The sequence below is a fragment of the Mytilus californianus genome, unplaced genomic scaffold (genome assembly GCF_021869535.1).
Source record: "Mytilus californianus isolate M0D057914Y unplaced genomic scaffold, xbMytCali1.0.p SCAF_14, whole genome shotgun sequence".
In the NCBI taxonomy this organism is placed as follows: Eukaryota; Metazoa; Mollusca; class Bivalvia; order Mytilida; family Mytilidae; genus Mytilus; species Mytilus californianus.
Window position 1 is genome coordinate 1,246,754 of NW_026262626.1, and position 21,496 is coordinate 1,268,249.

Sequence of the window (21,496 nt, forward strand, 5' to 3'; positions counted from 1 at the left end):
CCCAGGTTAGGGGGGTAGAGCGCTCACAAATATGTTTAACCTCGCCACATTCTTTATGTGCCTGTCCAAAGTCAGGAGCCTGTAGTTCAGTGGTTGTCGTTGGTTCATGTCTGTCATATTTGTTTTTCATAAATTGTTTTGTTATAAATTAGGCCGTTAATTTTTTCAATTGAATTGTTTCATATTTTTTATTTCGGTACCTTTTGTAGCCGACCATACGGTATGGGTTTTCCTCATTGTTGAAGGCCGTACGGTTGCCTATAATTGCTTACATCTACTTCATTTGAACTTTGGTGGATAGTTGTCTCATTGGCAATCATACCACATCTCCTTATTTTTTATAATATAATAGCATTCTGACCTTTTTATACATTATACAGACAATTATAGTAATATGCCTCATATACTAACATATAACTACGCCATACAGTTCAAATGTTATGCGAAATTCTGTTGCCATTAAGACTTTTTCGTCATGTATTGTCCTAGCAACAGGGCTTGCCGTTTATATATATATATCCATTTAAGCAACAAAAAACTTACCCTAGAGACCAGGTTTAGAATTTAGTATGCCAGACGACAGTTTCGAAAGAAAAATAAATAGTGTTCTATCTATTTTTTTTTTACATTTTATGAACAGTAAATTAAAAAAAAAACTTGACTATGTTGTGAAATAAGAACTTGTTGATATCATTAAATCAAAGTAAACATTGTATAAATTATAATGACATTTATAATATTAAATCAATAAAAGAAAATTATTTTCTCCTCGTTGTCCTATGTTTTTTTACGTTAATGTCATTAAAATCTACAAAAAATTCACATCCATTATTGTCTTCACGAAAACAAGGTTTTCTCATCAGGCAAAAGACATAAGATAAAACCACATCAAATAATACGGAATAAAACTTGTAAAAGTAGTAACTTGATAAATATATATATATATTTATTTACATTCGAGTTTTTGTTCTCTTGTTTTCTCTCTCGACATAATTGTACTTTAATTTTAATGACTAACTGCTCCCTTCTTTTTATTTGTTTACTTTCTCTGTTTATAATTTTCATTTGGTTTGCGCTGTCTTACTTTTTAACGGGGCGGATGGGGGTAAGGGTTCCATGTTCTCATTTTTTTAATTAAGTAATTTGATTGTGGGACCCTGTAATTTCTCTGTTTTTGTGATTTAATTTTCGATTTTTTTGTCTAATCCGGATTTTGGTCCATTCAACTTCCAAGATAAGTTACAGTTAACATGCAAATTTCGAAACAAAAGATTAAGACAACAGCATAACGTCTAATTTGCTATCAACATTTCAGATAATGCCATGGATTAAATAAATAACAAATTTGATATGAGCCAAGGCCTTACCCAAAAATACTTGCTACACAATGTATTTTACTATGATGTTAATGTGTGTAAAATATCTTTTTGAGTTGACAGATTATATCAGCTGGTTTAATTATCATTCAAACTGACATCCGTTTGCATAATTTTTACTAGTTGTGCAATTTCAGGGGCCAAACAAATGTCTCTTATCACACCCCCTCCAAATGTATCCTTCTCGATTCATTATTACTAAACAAAACATATGTAGTGACCGATGTCCAGTTCGTTTTCCGTTAATTGTGCAAGGAAATCTTTGTTCATACAATTATTATATTTTCAGGTATTGGTTAGTAAACCAATTCGTACTTAAACTTCAATTTATAACTAAGCAATGGTTTTATATTCTGTGACATGTTTATAACTATCTGTATAATCAAATTTAAATCTTATAATTTTTAAAACAAAAATAACTAGTGGGTTTCCACATAATATGTTGTTATTACGACATAGAGATGTCGTTATTTCCACATAATATGTCGTTATTACGACATAGCGATGTCGTTATTTCCACATAATATGTCGTTAATACGACATAGCGATGTCGTTATGTCGTAATTACGACATAAATTAATTTTTTTTGAATGACCCTTATCGGCTTCCGTAGGTTTCTTTATGCACGTCTTTCTTCTTTAGATTATTCTTCTTTGAACACATTAAACAGACTTCTAGAGAACGTCATTTACTTTTTATCTTTTGGCAAAAACTTCTCAAGTAGGGTAATAATAAAGAGAGATTGATATCAACACTTCATATATTTTATGGTCACCATCATAAACTTGTAAACCGATACGATATGTCTTTGTCTCAACTCACAGGCGATTTGCATTTGACGGTTACCAATAGAGCCGTTTGATCTGTAAATTTAGCGATATTGTCATATTCCCTATTGTAACATTTTGACTGGATGTTGATTTGAATTGACGTGCAATAATGTGTAGCAGGAGACACTTATAAAGTTGTCGAATCTACTTTCGCTCCATTTCGAGTTGATGCGGCTACCTCGGCATTTTTTTTATCTTACTTTGCATATTAATGAATGTGTTTACGAGTGGGCCAGTACATAAATGATTTGGATGTATTAAAGTTGTATGCCAGCATTTACCATTCACCTAACCATAGACACTGGTGTAACATTATAGCATTACAACAGGAAAAGTTCACAACAAAGAGTAAAACTTTCACTCGCAGATAAAGGTCAATATTGACAAAGAATGCTTTTACTAATTGCGAGGATTGCGATATGTTTAAACTTTCCATAATGCTATGGAAAAAAATTAAATTTCTAATACGGCGTTTTGATTGTTACAAACACAATAATTTCTAAAGGTTCTATGCAAATAACAAGCACGTAATATCTCGAAATCTCTCCCCAAATGTGCTGTTCTTGGTGTAAACAATATTTGTTTATTTTGAATTATACAATTACAATATATATTCACATTCACAAATAGGATTCAGAAACAAGCAACAAGTGCTTATGTTAATCTGTCTCCTTGTTAAGTTAGATACAATATACACAAATAAATCAAAACTACATGCTTTGTTACATAATAAAAATATTGATAATGTCAGCTGAGTTTCATATGGAACTGAAATAGAAAAGAAAAATGCAACTAATAAGATGAAATGATTACAGGTATATTGTGAGAATTGATAGTTTGTAAACCTTTTAGATTTAATAATGAATCTTTGTACAATGAGAAATAAACTAATGTTTTCTTCATTTGAAATTATATTTGAGCCGTTTAATCGTAATTCGGTGTCCATTGGTACTGTGAATTGTAGGCTTCCAAATGATATTATCATTTCTTGTCTTATGTCAGAATATAATGGGCAAAATAATAAAAAATGTGAAATAGTTTTTAAGTCACAACAGCGACAGTGAGGAGAAGAAACTAAGTTTCTTGGAAACAAGTGACAGTTTAAAGAACTAGTAGTCTACGTACTATTCATTCTTAGTCGCACATGAAGAATTTGGCCTTTTCGACATCCAGCATTAAAGTATAAAGGGATTCATTCGTTCTGATTACAAATATGTTTCTTAAATACAGAGAGCGATTCACAATTTCTTACACTTAATGGCAAATGATTTTATTTGATGGATGACGGAAGATAATAATCTGAATAAAGTTTTGTACGGGATTTTACCGCTCATAGATTATTACTTTGTCTTGTACTGTGGTCATGTTGACCACTGACATAGTCAGGCAATAACTCTTGCAAATATTTTGGGGTTTTATTATTGACAATTTTATGAAGCAGTATTAATTATTGCTTACTTCTTCGATATGTAAGTTTCTCCAATTGGGTTTCTTTTAAGTTATTTTACATCGAAGTACTTGTGTGTTTAGTTCCCCCAGTAACTTTACGATCGGCGTCCAACTGAATGTTTTCGAGTTTATTCATTAAAGTTTGATTTCCTGAATCCCAGATAACATCAGCATATTCAATGATAGGTGTTATAAACGATACATATATTTTTTCCAAGGTCATTCTATCTAAAGTGTGTTTTATTTTCCTTAAAATATTAAGTCTTTTGTAAGATTTTTGTACAATATAATCAACATTATCTTCCATGAGCCATTATTAGAAAATAATACTCCTAAATGCGTGTGCGTTTCGACTACGTGTAATTCTTCGTTATTCTTTTTTAAAGGTGGGTGATAAGATTTTGTATTTTTACGTGAAATAATTATGGTTTCAGTTTTCTTAGGGTTGAATTTTACAAGCCATTTTTGGGACCATTCGTGAAATTTTGTTCAAGTCGCTATTGAAAATTTCTGCAGCTCCTACTGGATTATCAAGTTAAATGTAGACTTGTATCGTCAGCAAAAAGCTTACTTTGGGCTTTGATATCAGTCACTATGTCATTAATAAATACCAAACAAAAGAGGACCTAATATGGAACCTTGTGGAACACCAGCATTAGTCGACAACCAGTCAGAATTTGAACCATTTATAACTGCTCTTTGAGACCCTCCATTCAAATAATTTTCTATCCATTTAAGTAATTTTCCAGATATACCATACCTCTGTAATTTAATGAGAAGACCTTTTCGCAAACTATCAAATGCTTTACTTATGTCACAGAACACAACACGTATTTCTTTGCCACTATCCAAAGCTTTTCCAAAATCATTCGAAATATCAACTAACTGATTTACAGCAGAGTCCCCCCTAGTGAAGCCGAACTGGTTTTGCTTTAGAATATAATTCTGTCTGAAGTAATTATAAATATGTTTATAAATACAGCGTTCCATGCATTTTTATAAGACACTAAGAAGAGATCACGTATATTTATTTATTGAATTTACCCATTAAGACATAGCATTATATGATAGGAATATCCGTACTGTAGATACTTCGGTTTTATCTTATTTCCAAATCAGTTATCAAGTCGCCGGGAAACTCAGTTAATAACAGCTGAATTAACGATTGAAGTCCGCACACGGAAACTTTAAAAAAATATTTCTTAAATATTTTTCATTTTTTTAAACATACATTTCTGAAATGTTATTCTATGAACGATAATGAACAGTATACCAGTCTACCTAATACATATACCATGTACATAAATCAAAAAAGGTTTTTGCGGGAATTATGTTATTGACAATAATACTATAACATATAATTGATATAAGATATGATATACTTTTTTTAATTGTTGAAAACATTTTGACAAAAGATAAGATCATTTAGTGCATTGCGTCCTCATATTCACAACAAATATACTATTAGGTTAAGTTTTCATCGGTCAATTTTAAAATAACGCAAATGTTTAAGTTTTTGCACTTCTAATTGACAAATGTTATACATTATGAACAGTCGTAGTTCCATGCAATGTTCCTTTAGAATATTAAACAAAGATTGAGAGCTGAACATTTAATCTTCCCTCACTGTACTGGATACCCAAATTACATCAGTGTCCTTACCAACAACGTCATATTGCTAATTCTTCCAAAGGCCCCAAGCAACTTTTTTTCTAATTATCAACATCTATTTGGTCAGCAATATAACACTTGCTTGAGAGTTAATTTGAAACTATCTGCTCTAGGGCAGTGAGAAATCGTATGTGGATACTAAAATCTAAGTATCTGTAGTTGTATGATAGTCTTAAAACATTTGACTCTTTTATCATTTACACTACTTTTTCGCATTATTCACTTAAAAACAGATTGAATGGGTTACTTCAACTTTATTTCATGTCCAACGTAAATAAAAATATCTAGTTGAAGAAAGAGATAAGTCATACTTTGTAAAAAAAAACTCAGATTAAAAAAAAAAAACATTCTCTGCAACTGACATCATCAAGATGTTTGATTATATAATTGTCAACATGTTTGTTACGTTTGAAGGAAGTGTTTTTAAAATCACAATCCTATTGAACCCAACTGTGTTATTCGTCTTGTCGTCTTGTTCCGTTATTTATATGAAGCAGACTTCATATAGGTTCACAGGAATAATGCAAAAGAATCACCTGTTAGTGAAAAAAATTAGGTTACCAGCAAACAGAACAATAAACAAATTCAAAGATACATGTAGCTTTATGTTGCAGATCAAAGAAACCATGATGATCAATAAGGTCTGCTTTCATAAAAAACGACTAAAAATGAGGAGTGAAAAACGAAATGAAAAACCTTAACCGTTTACATTAATTCCTATGATGACAAACATTTCTTAGCTATTGTCTACTGATATTATAAGTTTTAGTTTTTTGTAGCATCAATGTAATTATTTATGTGACCACTACCGCAATCAACCTTCTTGATTGATTGCCATATCAAACTTATTTTTAACATGTCAACAGCGTACATTGTGTTGTCTTGTTTCATGTAAAATTTTGCATATAAAAGACGACTTGCCAAGCTATGCCTTATTCCAACATTTGGACACCTTAACATTATACCATTGAAGAGGTAAGATTTGATAAATCGTTTAGCGCGTTTAAATATACTTTTGAAAGTTCGTTATCTGAAAACAACAGTAGATGAGAAAAAATGTTTGTTTGTTACTATTTAACAAAGACATTTGATCAATTTCAATACATCATAAGTCATAAACATTTCAGTATAACTTACGATCAGTTCTAGTTCTAAGATATTTTGTGAAAAGACCCCCTGTTTATCAATTACCGACCATAAGAAAAGTTGTTGAATCTTACCTTGAGATCTTGATAAAAGTATAGTGCTCTTACATCAAATTGTCAATGGCATTTTGAAATGCAGCGTATTTCATTACAGTATACTGTTGTTTCCAAAATATAAGAAAAAGCACATGCTTAAGGCTTCTATCATGATTTTATATGAATTATACGAAAATTAAGAAAATAACACTTGCACTATTTGTATGTTGCTGTGCGTTTAGTGAGAGACTCATTGAGTTGTTGACGCTCTGTAAACTTTATTTTTGTAAATACAATAAGAATATATGTAGCTTCTTTACTTGCATTGGAATATACCTTTCTGGTGTAATAAATATTTGAAATTGAAGGGGAAAATTAAGCTGTAATTATCCAAGAGAATAAATTCCTTAGAGGCCCGAAGAATTTTATACTGCGTATTCTAGAGGATAAGTGTATCAGTTGTTCATATAAAAAAAAGATACTTCCCACGCCTACTTCATAATACAGTTAAGAATATCGGTGTTATATGCACAAAAATATTCAACTTCTGATTACAAATGATATTGGTGCAATTACAAATTCTAAACAACAAAATTAATGCAGTACCAAACTGCAGTATCCGGAATTGTAAATATCATGAATATCAAATGGAAAGCATTTTCCCGGTATTTGTTCAAAATTTATGACAATAAAATCTATTTAAGTCAAATGTACCTTTAGTTAAAGCGGTCACTTCCAATTGTGATTAAGTTCCCGCACGATGATTTTGATATCACATATATATTTCCCCCAAAAAAGAATTCAAGGACAAATGATTAAGAAATGTATCTGTTAAATGTTTTCCTTTCTCAATTTTAAGAAATTCACATAGTTCAAAGATGAGAACAAAGAATGCTCTGATGGCTGTTGTTGTGCTTTTGGTCCTGATTGGTTCTTTTGGTGAGTTCCTATTATACAACATTTGTTTTTCTTATTTAACTCATTGTCAATTTAAAAGTTTCATGGTTACACTGACTTCAGTTTTTATAAAAACGATAAAATGATGTGAAAAGAAAATTAAGTATATAACTATATAGACACGATATTTTTAAGGACAAATTTCGCCAGTAAACATGAAGTTTGACAAAACTTTTAATTTCAATATTAGTTAAATACAATTTAATCGTTTTAATTGCTTACGTTATGCACATTCATAAGATATTAATCACTCTATTTACAGATTTAGCGGACTCGTTTTTCACTAGACCACAATGTTATAAGAAATGTAAGTTTCATCTTATGTAGAGAAACAGTCAAACATGCATCGTATTTTAAAGTACGGGGTATATAAACAGCGGCGACAATACAATGATTGTGTTTTACAGTAGAATGTTTAAATTTTAATTACGACGCAGTAAACTGACATTTTTCTTCAAATGAGCGATATCGTTTTGTACAAAAAATAAATGCTGAGTTGAACGATAATGCAATTTCTTCCGCGATTTATGTATATTGGCCATGGAATTTACATTCAAATTCGTTAAGTTTCTACAGGATCTTTATGGTAACGTTAAAGATATCTGCTTGACAGTCTTACAGAAAAGACGTCAACATTATTGGGTGACCGTTACAAAATAGATGACCATTTGTTCTATTTTGGGTCAGCCTTGCAGAATCCTGGGCTTCTCTTTGTGTGAAATTAGAACTTATTACCCATACACGCTTTACACCGAAATTTCATCTGTCATGAAGCCACTGGTGGAATATACAGGGACTGATTTCCGTTTGGGGGCATATAATTTACTACCCTTTTTTAGTAAGATTAAATTTTATTTTTCTGTGCTATCTTTTGTATGCAATTGGTTGACTTTTAGTCCGTTTCCTTTCGTAAAAGTAGTGCACACATGTTTACAAAAGGAGTGCTAGGAATCTATCTAAGATAATATTGTATTATCTATGATAGTGAGACCGAGAATTTCAGAATAAGATATTTTTGCCTTCCTGGTGTTCCCAGAAACTTTAATTATGGAAAATCGAAAATTTCCTTATATTAGTGAACCCTCTTCGTTAACGTCGTATTTACACTTTCACGGAGTCATGTATTCGTTCTTTAAGCTGAGTCTAATACAAAAATTACAAGTTGTTGTATTTTCGTTCGGCTCCTCCAAGAAAGCGCAATGTAGAGAAAAAGAACTAAACGTGATCGACAACATTTTTTTTCAATATCTCAAAGGCATATTTATGTCTTGTATGTACATGTATGTTAGATGTTAAACATCCAATATTTTACTTATCTTATATTGATGATGATTGATACAAATTTCGAATAGAAGATCAAAACTATAGTATAGCGTTGAGAAATTATTATCCAAAACGCAATAATTACAAATTGATGTAATAATTGCCATTTGTATGAAGTAGATTGAAAATCGTCTTGATTGTCTCTATTGTCTCAGATTTCCTCTATCGGTAAACAGGCAACACAGCACGTTTATATTTCGTTATTACGAGACGTGTATGTTTGTCTGCTTTCTTACATTGATTTTTTTACTTCTTGTACATGTATATGACTTAAGTGCACCTTCACAGAATATAATTTAGAGGATATAATTATTAATGAGTTATATCTATATCAAGAGCAGATACTTATGTATTGGTACTTTTTCTGTCGTTTCAATTTTTCAAATAAACATCAGTATTCACTATATGTCCAATGCATGAAAAAAATTGCACGTTATTATCGAACTTGGTGAACAACCATACTAAATCTTTTAAATAATATGACAAGTTGTTTTGTGCAATTTCTATTGTCTGTGTAATTATGTTACAATAGATGAGATATGTTTTCCTTTAAATATACCCAAAATGTTTAGGGATTTGACGCCTTATTCTTAGTATTCACATGAAAAGAAGCAGTCAATAAGATGCAAATGAGTAGATACCAAACTAGACATTTACATTTTGTGTTGCTGTTTACATTAACGTAATAGTTTTAGTGACTTTTGATTGGTTTTGTTCAATTTTCTTTTTATTCTAATTTGCAGTTTGCTGGAATAACTGGGATTGCGGCATCATGCATCCATCTTGCTACTGTCGAAAAATCTATAAAGGCAGTCGTATTGGGCGTTGTTCCTGGTGGTAACATCGGAGAATAGGCAATATGGCTACATGGTCTATTTATGACCTTAAGACATAAAAAAAAGATAATAAAAATTTATTATTAGTTCTATTTTTTGACAGTTTTGCCAACCTTGTCCATGGTAAGATTAAAGAAATACATATTGTACGAATCATATCGAAAGACATTCTTTTTACTTTCATAAAACATATGTTAATTAATACAAATCATAAAAAAGTTGATTATTTTAAGGCGAGCATAGGAAATCAAGCCTTTGATGTCTGTTTTCAGGGAGTTTGTTACCCTGCTACAAAAAATAACAAGCAATTAAAAATACTGTTATAACTTTAAAGTACATAAATTAAAGAACTAAAAATAAATTAAAAAATGAGAGGTCCGTATCCTTGTTTTTGAGATATATATAAGCCATTTAAAATTTAGAGGGGAATGGTTCTCTCTAGATTTTTCCCACTTTTAACATTGCTACCTTTTTTTCTGTCAAAAACTATTCAGAAAATAGCAAAGATTTTATAAGAACTTAAAACAAAGCTTTTTGAACTTTATGCATTTGAATTATGAAAAAAAGGAAGAAGGGGTAAGCATTTTTTATGGCGCTACATGGATAAAACCAGAAATTTTTTAAAGTATAAGGTACAAATAATGGGATATCCAACGAATTTGTATGAACTAAAGCACGTACAACTGAACATAGATATGGGAAATGTATATGTGTGACTTGTAAACTTTCCAAGTTGAGGCAAATTGTGTATCTTGCAGATTAAAGTACAAATGTATTGAATGCACTTAAAAATCGCAAATGTATTTAACAATTCTAATTAAAGGTTCCAAATTATCAATAAAACCAAAACTTAAATGACAATACATGAAGCATATCATTTGCATGAAAATTTGTAAGAACAGGGTTATTAGAACTATCTTAACGTATAAAAAGCGCTAGTTTCCGGTTATATTTAAACTGAATAAAAACATTTACAGATCTGTCCAATAGAAATGTTCACGATGTGTATGTAATGTGAACGCAAATTACATCAATTCCAACTTTCTGGACTTTCAAACATACTGGAAATAAAGGGTGGTCACGGTACAACCATGTATTATATGTTATTCAGGTCTCATACAGGGTATATACTGTGACATTCCCGGATTAGAGTTTATATTCCCTGAGCCGAAGGCGAAGGGGATTTCACATTATATACCCTGTCTGAGACCTGAATAACACATATATTACGGATTACCCCTTCTTTAATGTTTTTCCCAGTACCAGGTATTTGTTAAACATTTACCATGCAGTATATATATATATATATTACGCATACGTGAAGGATTTTGTAATTTGCTGTGAAAATAGTTCTATCGTGTATGCAATAATTTGTAATAACACTTTAAGACATTAATTAAGTATTTGATGTGTAAATCGCGTGGTTTTAAATTAAAACCCTATTATTGACAGATACACGTCATTATTTGCCCTCTGTGAGCCTCTGACGTTCTTTATGTGTTCTGTATAAACATAGTAACGTTCGTTGTGATGACGTTGTTGAGGTTCCAATTGGGGTAAAAAACATCGTATATACCCCGGCAGTTTCCTGAATATATACTGACATCTCTGTGTTTTTATTCAATCACAAAACTCGACACATTTGTAATCCGTAATATTAATCATTATTATCTTCTTTTTTGTATTCTTCTTTTGAAAATTAAATAATCAACCATTACAATGATATCTTATTACCTTTTTTTTTCTAAGTAGTAGGATGATTAAAATTTTAATGACAAAAAACACAGTTTGATGAAAATAACGCTTCATAAGATTGGACAATGTATGATCATTAAAAGCAACCAAATTGATAAGGTTTACTTACAGAAAAGAAAATGATAATTAGGAATTTCATTTCTTCGAGGGGGAAAACAATATAATTATTGAGAGAATACCAGAAATAAATTAATTTTAAAACACAAAGAGATACAAATAAAATTGAAGCTAATATACATGATGCATATTACAATGTATAATTAACGTAACTAATATTGATCTAACCAAACTAATCTAAAGCCTCGAAAATCACGAGAGAAATAGAATAAAACATAACAATATAATCATAACGAAAGCAGCACGAAAGCAAAAAGAATACAAGCGACATACACATGATAAAAGAATATCGCACGTCATCCATTTCTAAGACGACTAACATGCATATAGTTTGCACTTTGTAAATACAACTGATTCGCAAATTAAAAATTCAACCATTATAATGATACATTTTCATTTGTATTAACTTTTTTCAGAGTAGTAGGATTATAGATATTTTAATGATAAAAAAAACTGTTGAATGAAAATAAAGCTTTATGTATTTCTTACTTCCGAAGAGCTTTTCTGCATTTGCCTTCATAAGGAACGCTAAAATCCAAATATTTGAAAGCCAGGGATGTACAGGTATTAGTGCTTAAGAAAGTTTTAAGAGATACATGACCAAAGGAGACTGATAAAGAATTGACAAGCAGCATGTTGTGTGTATATTTTCCACCTATTTATACGACATTACCATTATTACGGGGATTTTATCTAGATTCAGCTTTAACTGTATTGATTCGGATAACTATAACCTTGCTCTGTTGGTTTTTTCAACTTGTGGTGACAATTATCAAATTTCTGACAGTATTGACAGGAAGCTTTTTGCGCAGGATAAAATTAGAGGGCGGTCTAAGCTTTTACTTGATGTCATTTAAAAGACTTACAGAACTTAGTCTCGTGTTAATTTATATCATGCATATTGAAATATAATCGTTCATCTCAAAGTTTCTTGCAATTAATCAATGCAGGTGCAGTACGCAAACTGTTTTATGATGTCCCTGAATATCTCATTATAAACAGCTGTGCATTTTGATATTTTCAAATAATTTAAAAATAAATTCAATTGCTCATTTCTTGTAAATTTTTATCATCATCACCTGAACACAGTTGACAAGGAGTGAATTCAATCGACAGGAACTTAACTACATATGTCTTTTGGGGTTATTTATTTTTGTTTTGTTGTATTTTTAATCAATCATACTACACATTATCTATTATTTCAGTCAATTCAATATATCATTTTCTTAATGTAGAGCATCTTTGTTATCCAAGGGTTACTATCCAGTCCCCTCTTCTCCACCCTTGACGGATTAAGATGATCACGTGTAAATGTAGAAAATGTTAATAAACAATTGCCACGTGCTGATTGTGCAACATGTCTTTTCCCCCAAGATATATGACGACATTACGTGACAATTTTAAAGTTCTCAATCAACTAATAGAAGTTCTTGGGTATGTTTATTGCGTAAATGCTGGAATGTCAACGTATATTTTCGGTTTCAGCTTTATGACGTTTGTAAATACTAGACGCAACCATTTTTACACCCCCACACTGAAGAGGGTTCAAGTGCTGCCATTGGTCAAGAGTGATGTAATAGGAATGGGCGTGACTTTTATCTACCGGTAGATGGCGCAACATTTTTATCACAAATGTTGTCTTAATCTGCCAAGGATGGAAAGGAAGGGACTCGATCGTAAACCTTGGTTAGCGAAGATGAACGTAGAGGAGAAAAACGACTACAACCAATCATTCCACATCCAATCGTCCATAATGACGATAAATATCCTGATATCAATTGTTTAAAGTCTAATTCTAATAATGCAAGGGAACTATCAAAGTGGCCCCCTTTTATAAAAAGTAAATTTTAAACAAATCAATTGAATCTTGAACTTTACATTACACTTAGCCTTAAAATGTCAACTATACATATATGAGATACAGTGGGTACTATACATGTTTTTTATAATAACATGGGGTATTGCTGATACTTTTTCTAAGTATTATATATTAGAAAGTTTAGACAGTATGTAGTTATGACATAGTCGATCAATCTAAAATGAAGTGTAATCTTGCACTGATGATGTCTCGTTATCTTGTCAAGAAACGACATGGCATTGCATATTTTCGACTTTTTTTAAATTACAAAACTTATATAAAATACATAATATTATGAAAATTATTATGATTTCCGTTGGCAAAACACGTGTTTCCGGAAATAACCGTCATCAGGTACTGGTACGCTTGAAACCAAAAAGTTTGAAACGACAAAAAATATTACCCATGGGAAAGTGTGAGGAAATAAATTTTACTTAATTTTTGGTTAAACGCACAAATACCAATAAAGCTTATACAAAGTATAGATCATATTATATCATTTCTATAACACTTTCAATCAGTGCATTATTATATATGTATCTGTTTTACGCATTAACCACTGTTTATAATTCTGATTATATCAAGGCAATCAACCAGTGGTTCTTACACTGCCTGTCTCATCAAATTGTATACTGAACACATCACCACAGTAGTATATATAATTAGTCAGTTTTGACAATCTGTCTTTTTTGTGATGGTTAGGATTTAAAAAGTAATCACATGTAAAACTAGTGTTTTTTTCATATAAGCAAACCCTAATGAGATTGGACATTTGTTGTTCATAAAAACAAGCACACTGAGACAAGGGATATTGCGAATTTCGATTAGTCGGGTGAAAAACATTTAAAATATTTAGAGAATAAAGTATTTCTGAGATTGTTTAATTTACAACTCAAAGAAATGATACATAGCACATGGTATAATTTACGTCAACAATATTGATCAAACCAAACGTAATCCAAAGCTTTGAAAATCACGAGAGTAAAATAATTAAACACAACAGACATATTACATGTACTAATAACATAAACAGCACGTAAAACAAAAAGAACACAAGCGACATAAAACTAATCTCGTACGTCATCCATTTATTAGGGAGAAGACTTATATACATCGTATTTCGAATAAGAGATTAATGCAATTATCATAATTCAAATTTTTTTCGGAAGAAAGTATAGAATACAAGAATTGCGATTCCTCTGAAACATTCTGTTAATGTACAATAACAGTGCATAAAGGAAGAGAGAAAGGAAAATACTGAAGAACTAGTTACCAAAGGTTTTCCACACTTAAATAAGTTCATTAGTATCGAGTATACGAAAATCAGAAGTGTAAATAACAAAACAAAACGAACACCAATAAATCGGCTCTTAACTAATATACATGTTCAGGATGTGAAGGTGGAGTTTCTTCAGTATGTGCACCTTGTCAGATTACTGCTTGTTTAAACTCGTAATAAGACACAAATGAGGAAAATTATACAAGACGTTATGTACCACATACGAGATGTCGAGTATTAATCAAATGCTTAATGATATCATTATCATGAGAGACCCTAAGTTTAACCAACGACGAAAAATCCTAAAATTGATTTAATATTTATTAATTAAAAAAACATTGTTTTGCTTATTGTTGAGCTATAGTTGTTTACGTTCATATCATTTAGACTCTGGTAGATAGTTGTCTCATTGGCAATCATACCAAGTCTTCTATTAATATAATAGTTCAATTTCAAAGTAGATTTATGATTGAACATTTTCTACACATCTCTAGGTTTTTGTTAAATCGTTTCAGAATGATCTGATATGAGATAATAAACCGATAAGCCGGCGTAATGATTTTTATGGTACGTTTAATCTTCTACTACCCAGAGATGTAGACATATTTATGCAGCATGTAAATTTTATAAGACAAGACTCACAAGCTAGAACTGATGAAGAGCTTTTTTTGTAATTATCGTAAAGGAAGTTAACATTAAAACAAGGAAGTAAACGTAATATGCAGTTGAGATTTTAACACCGTGGTTCCGAATAGTCAAAATTTCCAACAATATGCACTTTGTGTAACATGACAAAATCAAAAAAAACATTTTTCTATCTTAAGACTTAATGCAACTGAAAACAAAACAATATCAAAACATATAATTCACGATAAAAAAATTAAAATGAAATGAAAATGTACAAGAACAAAATATTTAGTAGCTTAGGACAGCCAAACGAAGTATATGGAGATATAAGACTGCAGGACGGAATGATTTCTTTTCAGCAGATTCAGTATTTAAACTTGTCTTAAGTAACTGTGAGCATTCGGTATACTATTGTTTATTAATGATTTTATTGTAATCTACCATACCGTTATTATATAGTTAAGTGTCTTTCTTGTACTGATTCGTATTCCGTATTCATTTATGTGTATTTTGTCAGTCTACTGAGAAAAAATAAAAAATTGAGGGAAGAGAATTAGACAAACAAGTACTTGTTGAACCCCGCCACATTTCCATGTGCCTGTCCCAAGTAATGAAATTAGTCAATGATTGTGTCGCATTGACGTGTTCCTCGGAGTGGGTTCACGAAGGGTTAAAATTGGCCCTAATGTTTTTTTTTAATCAGGAAGAAAACTACAAATTTCACATAGAAATAGTTGTGAAAAGACTGCTGATACAAAAAACTTCTTTTTGGCATATCACATTATAAATTACCAAGTAATGATCCCTTAATTATGCATTATTTGTGTTAAAACGTAAGTTTTGGTCAAATTTGTTCATCATTCTTAACAGTTTTTAGTATAATTATATTTGGCCGCCACCCAGGAACCAGAAAATTTTGATGTGTAGGGATTCAAAATCAGCATTGACATATTCCTCGGAGTGGGTTCACGAAAGGTTAAAATTGGTCCTAATAGTTTGTTTTAACCAAGACGAAAAACTACAAATTTCACATATAAATAGTTCTGATAAGACTATTGATACTAATAACTTCTTTTTGGCTCATTATATTATAGATTATCAAGTAATGACCCCTTACTTATGCATTATTTGTGTTGAAACGTGAGTTTTGGTCAAATTTTTCCATCATTCTAACAGTTTTTAACATAATTATCTTTGGCTGCCACCCTGGATCCAGAAAATTTGTGTGTCTAGGGATTCAAATCCAGCATTGACATGTTCCTCGAAGTTGGTTCAGGAAGGGTTAAAATTGGCCCTAATGGTTTTTTTTAATCAGAACGAAAAACTACAAATTTCACATAGAAATAGTTGTGATATGACTATTGATACAAATAACTGCTTTTCGGCACACCATATAATACATTACCAAGTAATGACCCCTTAATTATGCATTATTTGTGTTGAAACGTGAGTTTTGGTCAAATTTTTCCATCATTGTTAACAGTTTTTAGCACAATTATCTTTGGCCGCCACCCATGATCCAGAAAATTTGTCTATCTATGGTTTTAAAATCACCATTGACATCCTTTCCTTGCAAAACATTGTGGATTGTAGGTTGCGGTCAAGATTTCCTGCAGAATTTAGATTTGAAAATGCACAAAATCATCGTATTTTGACAATATTTGCTTACTTTAAAGCCTATCACGCACTCCAATGAACAGATTTGTTTAACCTATTGGTTAGGCTTTTGAAAAAACCCACTTAAGAACCAAACGATGGCCATTTTGACATTTTCTGATAAAGTTGAAATTCAAGGCCATTTCTGGCCATATCTAAAGTGAACCTTGTCCTTTCTTTTTGTTAGGATCAAAATAGCATTGGCAACGATCATAAATAAGCTTCCTCTTCACAAAAGACTCTGGAAAAACGTGACCCTCCTCTAATATGAATGAACCATTTACACCCCTTTCAAAGAACAGGTTGCATATTTTGAATATCCCGCAAAACCACGTCGATGCTCTAAAAAGTAAAATAAAAAAATTACCGAACTGAAAGAAAATTTCAAAACGGAAAGTCCCTTATCAAATGGCAAAATTCACAAGCTCAAACACATCAAATGAATGGAAAACATCCGTCATATTCCTGACTTGGTACAGGCATTTTCTTATTTAGTGAGAGGATCTTTTTCTAATTTAGATAACCCGGCAGCAGTTTTTCAGGTCTGAAGAATGGATTGATCAAATGACTAATCATTTCTGACATTATCAAGATGATTGATTTTATGATTGACAACATATTTGTTACGTTTGGAGGACGTGTTTCTCAACAAACAATCGACATTCTCATAGGAACCAACTGTGCTCCTCTTCTTGCCGACTTGTTCCTTTATTCATATGAGGCTGACTTCAAACAGGTACTTCATAGGAAGAAAGAAACGAAGTTAGCAGTATCCATTAACTTCACTTTCCGTTTTATAGATGATTATCTCTCATTAAATAATTCAAAATTTGGTGACTATGTTGAACGAATCTATCCCATCGAACATGAGATAAAGGATACAACAGATACACTTAAGTTTGCCTCATATCTTGACTTACATCTAGAAATCGACAATGAGGGTCGGTTGAAAACAAAACTTTACGACAAAAGAGATGATTTCAGCTTCCCAATTAAGAACTTTCCATCTCTATGTAGCAACATTCCAGCAGCGCCTGCATACAGAGTATATATCTCCCAGTTGATACGATATTCCAGGGCTTGTATTTCTTGATAGAGGGTTGCTGCTTACAAGGAAGCTAGTAAACCTAGAGTTCCAAGTGGAGAAGTTGAAGTCATCCCTTCGTAAATACGGACGCCATCACGAGTTGGTTGACTGTTATGAAATATCTGTTTCACAGATAACGATAGATGTGTTCCAATTGTCGTAACTACTATTTCGTCCCCTTTTCCTAATGTGACCTACCGAATAAGTCATATCATCGGGTTTTTAATTGCATGAGCAACAAGACGGATGTGACATGTGGCGCAGGATCTGCTTACCCTTCCGGAGCACCTGAGATCACCCCCAGTTTTTGGTGGGTTTCGTGTTTCTCAGTCTTTGGTTTATTATGTTATGTTTTGTGTACTGTTGTTTATCTGTTTGTATTTTTCTTTTTTAGCCATGGCGTTGTCACTTTTGTTTTCGATTTATGAGGTTGAATGTCCCTTTGATATCCTTCGCCTCTCTTTAAAACACAAAGCTCAAAGTTATTTCAGCACTAGGGAATTGAAAACAGTCATGAATAAGTGGGAACTTTTGAAATGGTAATATCAGAAGTCCTTAGGTTAAACCTTTGCTGAATTTTTTTCTTCTTCTGTAAATGCTACCGTATTTTTAAAACTGGTACTGTATAACAGACACAAGAATTAATGCATATTCATTTAGTGCCAGTCTTTGTAAGAATCGGGCAATTTTGAAAAAAATCAAAAACATGACCGAAAAAACCCACCGACCTAACTATCCTATTTTGAAGTTACCCTCATCCTGAGTTAGAAATGGTAGGTCTTTTGTTTCTGCGTGTGTGGTAATTCGAGAAATCTCTAGATAAATTTTGGTTAGAATGATAGCAATTTACGGAGTTAGCTCCGCTTTATTGCTAATTTCTAGTGCATTTCAACCAAATTATATCTTGAATTACTAGAACAGGAGAAGGAAACGAATGTTATATTCGTGCACTATTATACATTTTGAACATAAATTAATGTCAACTTGAGTGGGTTTTTGTTTGTCATGTTTTCACCACTGCCTGATTCTTAAGCAGATTGGCACTTAAAAATATCATTCGCTTCAACTATGGAAAACATAACCTGATTTTGCAAAAATTGTGACAAAATAATGTATTTCCGTCCAAATTGCTTGTTACCTGATACACGTTTTAAATGCAATTTCAGGATAGAGAAAAAAATCGGCACAGAACGTGTTTCCGATATAAAAATTAGAATATGTGGTATGATTGCTAATGACGCAAATATCTACCAAAGACCAAATGAAGTAGATTTAAGCAATAATAAGTAACCGTACATCCTTCAAAAATGAGCAAAACCCATAATGAATGGTAAGTTATAAAAGGCCCAGACTTGGATGGGGAGTTGTCTCATTGGAACTCATACCACATCTTCTTATTTCTGATCAGAATCCACAACATGGCTACTGAAGACCGAGCCTTGACAGGACTTGGTTCTATAAGTCATCCATATCCCGAGAGAAAACTAAACAATAACAATTCTAAATATGAGCAGTTGAATATGTTATTTTTTATGGAGGAAATTTCATTTAACTAGCAATTTTCGAACAGAAATAATTGCAGAAAAGTAAACTGTTGAATTCACTAATAAAAAAAAGTCGATGTTTACTTTGTTTCAACAAATCTTTTAACCTGATTTATTTATTTTGGACCACGGAAATCAAAAGTCAGTCAAGAAAATAATATGAATAAACCCAGAACAGTCTTATTTAAATCCTTATACAATAATATTGAAAACAGATGTGTACAATGTGGTATTTCTTATCTAAATACGACTATTATTGGCTGAATGTTTGATAATATTTGTTAATCAGTATTTTACAGAGTTGTATTTTATTAAGCGTGGGAGTTGTCGGTTTCTGTGTCATATGGTATTCTCGTTTCCATGTTCAATGTTATAGCTTTATTGATAACATTAACTTCTTGATTTTATGTAGACAGGATGCGCTTATTTCAGTATCAAGTATGCTGGAATAAATTTCATTACCTAAATGTTTAATTTAGATTGCTCCGATGGTTTTTATGGCTGTTTCCAATTCATTAGTCGATCAGTGTAATTGTTGAATGACATTTGTTCCGAGTATAGTGCTGGGTGCTTTCTCAGTAGAGGGTGTTCTATCATTACAATCTGTAATTGGTGGAACATGTCGTGATTGGTTAAATGTCATTGTAATTAGCAGATACTATTTTTACCTTACTAATTCGAATTATACATTAAGTACTTACAATAAATTATTAGAACATTGCAAAATAAATACTGTTGAACGCACACAAACTTTTATTCACCCTATTTATTCTCTCAATCAACGGGCGTATTGGCTCATAAAAATGGCCGTTTTAAACACTACCGTTAATCTAGATTTTAGAAGTAAGATCTTTAATTAGACATGTTTTGGTTGAAACGAAATTTGTGTACTTTTAATGATAAACTATAATAAAATGAAAATGGAAAACGTTGCGTGACCGATTTAGATAACGTGGAAATAAACTCATCGTATATACCAGGCTTAAGATTTTGTACGCCTGACGCGCGTTTCGTCTACAAAAGACTCATTCGTGACGATCGAAATTATACTTGACATGATTATTACTGATAGTCGGCTTCTATTTAGTTAACACGATCTTTCATTTCGGTGAACTGGTGCGTGTTATTTATATACATTGCATCTACAAGGAAATAAAGGGGGACATGTTGAGGGTATAGTGTATATTTATAAAGATGGAAAAATGACAAAAGCATATCGAGTTTTTGAAAGAAGACGGTCAAAATAATAGTCCACCATATCATACTTTGCAAAGTTCATTATATGTTGGACATGTCGCAAGGTTAAACATCGTTGTGAGCGCTCAAGCCCATCCTTACCTTGCGCAGTGCAATAGAAAAAACTACTATTAAATTTTTCATCTTGTTTTTAATCAATGACAATTTTTGAGAAAAAATTAAAGCACCTATCTTTTATAGAATGTGGTTCGAGATTAGAAAACTTTATATAATTCTTGAAGATAAATCATTTGGATCGGTAACGCTGCTAGTGGATTGCTCCTACACTGATATTATTAAAAAAAATGATACATTTCAAATACGCCCTTAAAACATTTTAATTTATTTACTTTGTTAATTTATACGAGCATTACAAACAGCCCAAAGGGTTCTAGCGGTAAAGCTAGTGTGACAACTCCCTTATTGATTTGACCTAAGACGGAATTGTTTTGTTTTTTTTTAAATATCAAATGCATAAGTCTTCTAAACCTTTGGTCTCGAGTGTACTCAGAGGTGACTTTTTTAATAAAACGCGTGTCTTGCGCACTCAAAATTAGTCGTACATGTAAAGTCCACGTAACGTAAAAGCTAACAAACCAAATGATACCCGAATCATGTATCGATACCCGAATCATGTATCGATCCCCGAACGCTACAAGAACGCTGTCCTAACGATGTACGAACGCTAAACAAACCATGAACAAACGATATTAT

General features: G+C 31.7%; 1 long non-coding RNA gene across 1 annotated transcript; it reads left to right on the plus strand.

Moving 5' to 3' along the window:
• Positions 1–6,221: 6,221 nt before the first annotated feature.
• On the plus strand, positions 6,222–9,709 carry LOC127724838 (uncharacterized). Its single transcript, XR_007992751.1, has 4 exons — positions 6,222–6,301; positions 7,367–7,446; positions 7,727–7,771; positions 9,531–9,709. It is a non-coding gene; the product is annotated as an uncharacterized LOC127724838 (long non-coding RNA).
• Positions 9,710–21,496: the final 11,787 nt, after the last annotated feature.